This window comes from Phalaenopsis equestris, unplaced genomic scaffold (assembly GCF_001263595.1).
Source record: "Phalaenopsis equestris unplaced genomic scaffold, ASM126359v1 Scaffold000427, whole genome shotgun sequence".
Classification (NCBI taxonomy): Eukaryota; Viridiplantae; Streptophyta; class Magnoliopsida; order Asparagales; family Orchidaceae; genus Phalaenopsis; species Phalaenopsis equestris.
The window spans coordinates 149,111-158,691 of record NW_018164868.1 but is presented as its reverse complement, the minus strand read 5'-3'; the positions used below and the strand labels follow the sequence as shown (position 1 = coordinate 158,691).

Sequence of the window (9,581 nt, the reverse complement as noted above, 5' to 3'; positions counted from 1 at the left end):
GTAGCCAACATAGATCTCAAAAGATTTCTATCTAAATGATGAGATACAATAGTCAAAGAATAATATACTATCCAAAAGAATAGAAATGTTGTCTTACAATGGATCTAATACTCATATAATGAAAATATTCATGATCCATGGATCTACAAAACTAGAAATTTTCCCTTGCTACATTAATGTAAGATAAGCTTTAGTTTAATCTAGGGTCTGTTATCCCTATGAGGGACTCCCTCATAGTTATTTACATCTCAATAATTACTCTTGGGATTACTCTCAATTAACATTACACCTTATATTTTTCTTAATCATCAGTAAGTGTCTACGAGATGATGGATTTTGAAGACTTGGATAAAAAGATTGGAATTGAAAATTTAAAATAATTTGAATAATTGGCTTAGATAAAGATCAAATTCACTTGAGTTGAGCAACTTGAATTTGTTATGTTAATTTTAAAAGTTTCTTTTTAACTTAATATTAATTTTTTGAATTTGTTTCAGTTGGTTTTAAAATTTTAAAAATTAATTTTTTAGAAAATGTTAAGTCTTTTTTAAATTAATTCATTAAAGTTGAATTAATTTTTAAAATGGGTTTGAAAATTATTAAAGTTCATTTTATAAGTTTAAAAATTTCTATTACTTATTGAAATTAATTAGACTCATTTTAATTAAACTTTAGGGTTCGTTTAAAACTACTAAAAAGTGTATTAAGGCTTGTTGAAGCTTATTTAAATCCATTTATATTTATTAAGGTTTATTTCAAATTTATTAAGTTCGTTTAAATCTTACAAAAGTTGAAATTTAATTTAGTCTGATTTATTAAACTTCATTTAATTCTATTAGAATTTTATCAAAGTTTGTTTTAAAAATTGTTAAGTTAATTATGAATTCTCATTTAAGATTAAAGTTGGCTAAATTTAATAAATCTTTATTAAAATAAGGTTAAAATTTAAATCTCTCTATCTAGAGGAATATTTTGGCTCAACAATTGAAAGTTAGAGTAGTATTATTGAATAAGAATTTAGGTATTGGGTTTGAATTTACATCAAAATTGAATTGGATTGAGATTTGGACATGAATTGAATGAAATTAAATTTGAGTTTGGATCATAATTGAGTTGGATTGAATTGAGTTAGGCTGAGTTAGGTTGAATGGAATTCATATTGGATTGAATTGAATAGGTTTGGACTGGATCTGAATTGATAATGAATTGTATTGGGTTGAGTTTAAAAATGATTTTGATTGGATTGAGTTGAGTTTGAGTTTGATTTGATCATAAACTAACGGTAAGAAAGGATAGAGGATTTCTAGATGGAGGTAAAGCCCTAACTTAGAATGACTCTAAATTTGAGGTTATAGGTGGACTAACCTAAATTTTGGAAATAACGCTCTCAGTCAAGATGCCCTTGGCTTTCCATTATCTAGGGTGCATTAATATTCTTAGAATATTAAAAAATAAAATATTAAGAGGTCTCCCTTGTCATCAAAGTAATGAGTTAAGATATATCTTCATATTATTAGATGGTTAAGGGTATCTTTGCCAATAAAAATGAGATACTTCATTCTAGGATACACATATAGTCCAAGGGGGTGGGACATTTCTTTTAGAGGTCCTTGTCCTTAATTATATTGTTTGGGTACCAAGTAAATAACCTAAGCTTGGACTATTCTAGAATGTATGTGGACCTTGATTTTTGTTAACATTGGCTAACCTGGTGTTCGCAGTATGAAGCTATCCTAGGTAGTGGTTAGAGTTGGTTGATTTTAATTATTTTTAAGGGTTCATTATTTGAGTAGTGATTTATTTAATTCCAAATTTTGTTAGTTATGGTGACAAATCAGACTTCTTCTAAATTTTTCAATTTCAATTTTCCTAGGGTATCGATAGGTGTAAGAAAATCATAATTCTTTTAAGATCTGAATTCAATTTTATATCACAAGTTTTCTTGTTTCTCAGTCCTAGGATTTTTTTGGTATGTGTGGTTTGGACTATTTATTTGGAACAATTTAGCTCAAACGTTCTAATTATATACTCTTCATACTTAAGGGTCGCTCATATTCTTACAAAAAATATTTTATTTTCATACAAAAAAAGGATTTTCTGAAAAAGTAATTTTTTCATGCAAAAATTGTGAATGATTCAAGTTTACTTCATTTTTTAACTATATAGATTTTGAATGGTCCAAGACTGATATACTCATGAGCCTGGGCTACAAAATCATATGTTTATGGGGAGGAATATATTAATTCAGGTAGATACACTTGCTAGAGAATGTATATGTCTTACCTAGGCTAAGTGATTGAGAGGCCTGAATAAACTTACAAATTCTTTATCCTAAGTGGAAAAGAAGTTTGAAAGGGTTTCTTTGAAAAGGAACCTTTTTAGTTTGATTCTTATTTGAAAGGGTTGCTAAAATCTTGAAATTTTTCTCTTGTAAATTTAAAAGGTTGCATTTTGAAAAAGAGTTCTCTTAACTTTTATTTTTTAGAAGGATCTTTTGACTTTGATTTTAAAATAGTTTTTGAACTTTAGAAAGGTTTTCAAAATTTGAAAAAGACTTTTAATATTAAATTTGAAAAAGGTTTTGATTTTTGAAAAAGTATGTAATATTGAAAAAAAAAACTTCAAATTTTTGAAAAGATTTCATGATTTTTGAATTTTTGAAAAAAAAATTTAAGCTTTTAAAAGATCTTTTAAACTTTAGATATTTGAAATTTTCAAAATCATTAAAGGATTCTTCTATGAGAGACATTCTTTGTGTTAATCAAAATTTTAAAATTATAAATTTTAGAGCACATTTACTTGAAGTAGAAAAGATATTCTTTAGTGAGTTATTTTCTATTTAAAAATAGGTCTTTTTAGAGCACATTTAATTTACTTATATAAACATATCCTTTTTCATTTTTAAGATCACCAAATTCTCTCTCTTACTTAGCCTAGAAAGCTTAATTCTTCATCCTTTGATTTTTTAACCACACATACCTGTGGTTAACCTAAATTCATATCTATTGGAGCTTCCTAACCATGCATCTTAACTGCAAGAAAGTAAATTCATTCAACTTTTATGAAATTAAAAGCACCATTAAATCATGCATACATACACTCACACATTTACATTGTTTAACATGCAAAGCACACACACGTCACATATTTTTCTTTCTTTTCTTTTTTTTTCTTTCACATGTACATATATAACACTTGACATCACATGAGCTTACAAACTAGACATAGATCAACCAACATGAACATGAACATAATGAACATGCTCCATTTTATATGAGGTAAATCAACACGACACTATGCTTAAATCCTAAGCACACACCCATACTCATATACTTATACACTCATACTCATATGTACACATCCACATGCAAATAAATACATACATATATACATACAAGCATTATATTTAAGTGTGTGAGTGTGTGTGTGTGTGTGTGTATATATATATATACTAAATTTTCACTTTATTCTCTTTAGTTGCCTAGAGTCTAGCCATAAGATTTTTCTGTTGACTATTCCTAGAGGACTAGAAGGAACCCCTCACCATTAGAAATTCCAAATTCTTTTTTGCTCAACTTGAAGTTCCACATATTGGTCCTAACCTCTCGCACTTAGTAGGTGGGGTCAGTATATGTGAACTTAAGTGGAGTCTTCCATAGGATGGTCAGACCTTAGGACTAACCCTGGGTGGTCTGGTGATGGTTAAGGTGGCTTGCACACACTAAACTTTCTTACATAGCCCAAACCCTAAGATCCTTTTTATTTGATCCCATGTTTTTTTTTGGAAAGCTCATATGAATGAACCTATACCCCTATTCTTTGGCTAAGAGGGTTAGAACCAACATATTGAACATCTAAAATGAGTCTTCATATGACTTCTTTCATATGACTCCTATGACTCCTATTGGTTTGGCAAGGCTTCACGCCTTACTTGCCCATTCTAGCCAAAAATCACCAAATCACCAAAATACCCTTACAACCCTAATTTTTGCCAAAATTCCTAAAATTACTCAAACTACTCAAATTTGCCCAAAAATCACTCAAACCACTCACCACTACCTAAATTGACCAAAATTCACCAAATTCCCAAAATACCCCCAAAATTGCAAAAAATTACCAAAATGTACCTAAATCACAAAATTCCCAAAATACCCCCAAAATTGCCAAAAATTACCAAAATGCCCCTCATGACCCAAAAATTTCAAAAGTTCCCAAAATTCCAAAATCATCCCAAATATTCTTAGTTTCAATTTTTAACCATCACATTGACCCAATTTGACCAATTTTACCCAATTTGATCAAAAGCCCCAAATTTGCCCTTAAGGGCCCAATTTACCAAAATTAGCCCCATCTCAATCTTGGCTCGATTGACCACAATCTAGCCCAATTTCATATCTAAACCAAAATTAAGTATCCCTAATCTAATCTAAACAAAATTCAAGCCTAATTTTACCCAAATCAGAAAGCCCCAATTTTGACCATATAACTAAATCCACCGAATTGGCCTTCAAATTCAATTCAAATCATTTGAAATCACATCTAAACTCTTCATGACATCTTCCTATATCAAATTCAACATTCAATTAACCTAAATTTTAGCCCAAATTCAATCTCAATTTTAAAAGCCAAAACGAAGTCTTTAAGTCATTCAAAAGCTCAATTTCAATCAAAAGCCCGTATGATGATTTTCCTCCTCCTCATCCCTTTAATCAAAATCATTCTCTAGGTTCCAAATCCATGAAAAAATTATTCCAAATCAAGCATCATGCCAAATTTCACCAAAAATACCAAATAAATTTAAAATCCTTTCTCATGCAAGAGAGTCGAGCCACATGCAAGCCATGAAGCCACTCCCAAGCCATAGGTGAGCTATGAGAGCCTCGCCACCTCATCAAGCTATTAATGGCAAGAGGGCATGCCACTTTTAAGCCTCTTTAAAAAGCTTTTAACCCTTTTAATGACACACTTAAACCCATGCTTAGCCAAAATCCCTTGGATGGGGACCTCTCCACACCACTTTAGTTGAACCACCTGATTCTCCTCAGCACCCAAAACTTCTTTAGTGGGTGAACCCAACCCAAAACCATTTATTGACCCAAATTGACCCAAAATTGTCCTTCCCCCATTCCTCTTTAATCCAACACCTTTACACATGACCAACCCCAATTGATTGCACCAAACCCAAGCTCTGATCCCCTGACTAAATGGTGACCTGACCATGGTCGGCTAGCCACCTTGGCTGTCGGAAAACACCATGGACAAGGGAGCCCCTATGGTAAAAACTCAAATTAAACCCATCGAAGCTGCCTCATCCCAATTGGAAACTTGCACTCTGCTTAACTCCACCTAAGCAAGCCTTTCCACCCACCAATTGATCCTGAGGGCCACCATGGCCTCCTCTATTTAAACTCACCCTCCACAGCCATGAGGAGAGAGCTTGAAATTCCTTGGGGAGACTCTGCCAAATTGATCCTAGAGCTTCTTCAAGACCCATAAGTTAAATCCAACCATCCTCAAGACCTCAAACCCATTGCCTGAGCTCAATTTTGGGGCTCAAAATCAAGCCCAAAACATGACGTCCCTCTAGACTCCACCTAATTCAAATTAATTGCACCTACACTATCCCTTAAGTGAGAGAAGAAGATCCCCTATAGAAGCCCCATCACTAGAGCACCCTAAGGTGGAAACCACCCTAAGGTGGACTTTTATCAAAACCCTAAATTGGCCTTGGTCGAAATCATACCTAGGCATTTCACCACGGCTTAAGGCTTCATCTAGGAGCTATTTGGATTCAAGGCAAGCTTTTGGAAGCATTCAATCGAGGCCACACCTCTTGAGGAAAAGGTATTGAAATCTCCCCCTAAATCGAGCTTCATTTAATTATTCATGCTTATAGAATTGATTTAAGGCTTGATTAATCATATAGACATGTTCTTCTAGTCAAGACGAGTCTATAAGAACAAACCACACTTAATTTATTTAGGTATCGAGAGAGATATTAGGGTTTGAAGTTGGACAGTTCTCGGGCTAGGGACTTGGGGATGATGAACAGATGTCGTCCATTTTTGATTTTCGCGTGTATCATACAGATGGTCGTGATGGAGCCAGACGAAGGAGTGGAACATGAACCGCGGGCCGAGTCAGAGCTGAGGTGTCTGACGGTGTCGAACCAGAAGATGTCGCGTGGAAAGATCGGATCTGCCTAGGTTGAGGTGGCGCCGTGTCACTTAAATAGAAAAATATGATTTTTCTTATTTATTTAAATGACCAGATCTTAGAAAATGTATATCTTTGTGTAGAAAAAATCATAAAAATAAAATAAAAATGCCCTCTTGCTTAGTGAACAGAGGATAGTGAACAGAGGAGAACAATGTGAAAATTATTTCATATGTTTTATGCATGTATTATTTTTAATTAATTAAATAGTATTTTTCTTATTTGAATTCTCCATTTGCCTAGACATTTCACCATGGCATGGGACCATGGGGCTTTTGATGTATTTGTTGTTAGGCATCTCCCCTGATTTTTCCAACGTCAGGGTGCATCTCTAACCAAAAATCTCTAATTTTCAAGTTAATGGTCCCTATTTTGGTAAAAAAAAAATAATAATTAAAATACTCATCAGAAAAATATAAAATTTGTTTTGGTTGGTTCACTGTGGTGTGAGGACCCTAGGAAAAATATAAACTTTGTTTAACTCATTAAAATAATCCTAATTGTCACCAACCCTAAAAAAATGAAATAAAATTAATTTGGAGTAATTATAAATGTAAGTGACATAAAATTATTCTCCACTGTAATTTAATGTTAGAGGGTCTCCCAATAAAAAATTAAAATAAATTGGAGTTACTTTGACCACTCAAATGGATTAATCAAGTGAAATCACATTTTTGGCATTAAAAAAATTATAATAATTAAAACACAATAAAAAAATTACCAAAATTAGTTTTGGGAGCTCCTTATGACTAGAGGAACCTAAGAAAATGAAAATTGGAATTAAAATAAACACTTCATTGTTGAGCTTTTTTTTAAGCATTTAAATAATTAAAAATCATAAAAATTACAAGATTGTAAAAACATACTAAAATGTTACATTTGGCTTCTTGATCACTTGGAACTAATTAAAATAATTTTCCTAATTTTCTAAGTTAAGATATTAATTTCTAAAAGCTTAAAATGAATTTTCTTTAATTTTCCATTAAAATAATTCTAATGATTAAAATATAAATAAAAAAAATATGAAATTTATTTCTTTTGGTTCCCTGGACTTAGAGAGATTTAATAAAAATATTGAACTTAATTTTCTAGCTGAATAATACTTTATATTTAATTAATTCTCAAAATAAACAAATAATTATAATAATTAAATTAAACCTCTAAAAATCATGAAAATTGGTCCAAGTGGCTTTCTAACCTAGGTAAATTTCCAATAATTTCCTTAAGGATAGAGGTTTTGTTTTTGTTGAGTTATTAAATTTTCATTGAAAATCCCTATTTTTGCATTAAAAATAATTATAAAATTAAATAAATTCAGAAAAATCACATTCTCTCCTCTGTTGTTTTAATTGATCCATGAGTAGGGTAACATAAAATTTTCAAGTCATTTGAGTCTAATTTAATGAATTATAAGGTATTAAGGCCTTAGGGGCAAAAGGGATAATTTTAGAATTTAAGGCTTAGCCAAAGGGCTTAATGGGCAACAAATAATCTTAATTGATATGTTTTGATGATTGAAATATGAAAGGGATAAATGATAGTAACCAACATCACTTTTGTCTTGTAAATGATAAATTTGTAATTTTCTTAAAATTGATGAATTTGGAAAAACGTTTAAATAAAAAAAAAGATATTAAAGCGAGGGGTTTGATTTTTTGGAAGATCATAACTCACTGATTTTAAGCCCCAATTAATGTTTTTGAAATGATTTATGATTCATGATAAGGATTAAAAATTTAGACATTTAAAACTTTTTCTAAAATTACAAATCTATCCATTAATTTTTAAGGGCTTAGTGGTGAAATAGGCTTAATCAAAATTTTATTTAATGAGGTTTAGAAAATGATCTATAACTAATTTAAAACTGTTTAAAATACTACAAGCCCATCTTTAAAAGATCAAACTGGCTAAGTCCCTTAATTAAACCAAATTGCCCCTAAGGGCCTTTGATGTGCATATATGCAAGAGAGGATCGTGGGGATTGATGTTCTTATTAGAAAATCAGATGTGCATGCCAAAATCGAAAAAAATTGATGGAAATTCTTATGTGATGTAAGAAACCGAACAATAAAGCCGTCCCATGGCTGGAACAAACCGAACGGTAAAATGAATGGATGGAGGTAAACCTTGACCCTATGCTCAACACAAACAAGAACGTTGGTATAAGACCGCAACCCTATGCTTGACGTGAGGAAAGAATCTTGGTACAATGGAAGACGCTACAAACGGGGTGGAAATCCGCTTGATAAGTCGGGAAAGAACTCCTTAGGCGATGGCCTAGAGTTCCGTTGGAATCCTAAGGAAACCGTGGGAGACAACCCAAATGCAAGTTTTTTTTTTTACAAGAATCAGAAGTCCCCTTCTCATTTAACATAAGGCATATATATAGGCTAAAGCTTACAAGAAAACAAAAGAGAAGATAAAATATCTTCTAGAACAAATAAAAACTACATCAAGTTGGCATGCAAGTCATTATTAAACCACAATAAAAATTCAAAATATTCAGCCATAATAATTTGACTCCTTTATCCTTGGGCTTGGAATAAGTTGATAAATATTTGTGGCACTTTCTCCTTAGATCCCCATGAATTGGCTTGAGTCCAAGCCTCCTGGACTAATCCATTAAGAGCTTCTTTCACCTCTTTGTACGTCATCTAGTAATTGACCCACATGGAACTTGAATTAAATCTTCTTTTGAAGTTGTGTCATTGTCATCCATGCTATCATTTGCTTCATTCCCCTCCTCTTGAAAAGGATTTGTCCTCAAATCAGTGCCTGCATCAAAAGGACTTAAATCAGTAACATTGAAAGTGGCACTCACATTATACTTACCTGGTAGATCCAGCTTGTAGGCATTGCCGTTGATACGCTCAAGTATTTGGAAAGGACCATCTCCTCTTGGAAGTAGTTTGGAATGCCTTTGTTCTAGAAATCTTTCCTTTCTCAACTGTAACCATACTTAATCTCCAGGTTCGAAGATCATTTTGTGTCGCCCCTTATTGGCATGTTTTTCATATTGCTTTGTTCTTTTTTCAATATTCAGTCGTGCCTTCTCATGTATCTACTTTACAAACTCAGCCTTTTTCTTACCATCCAAGTTAACATGCTCAGAAACAGGTAATGGAAATAAATCAAATGGCGTTAAAGGATTAAAACCATAAACAATTTCAAAAGGTGAAAATTTAGTAGCAGAATGAACATCCCTATTATAAGCAAACTCAACATGTGGTAAACAATCTTCCCATGTTTTGATATTTTTTCTTTATGATTGCCCTTAACAAATTAGACAAAGTCCTATTTACTACTTCAGTTTAACCATCGGTTTGTGGGTGACAAGTAGTAGAAAACAATAATTTGGTTCCTAA

General features: G+C 32.0%; 1 pseudogene; it reads right to left on the bottom strand.

Annotated features, from left to right (window-relative positions):
• Window positions 1–8,866: 8,866 nt before the first annotated feature.
• Window positions 8,867–9,581, bottom strand: part of LOC110027365 — a 4,318-nt pseudogene continuing 3,603 nt past the window's right edge.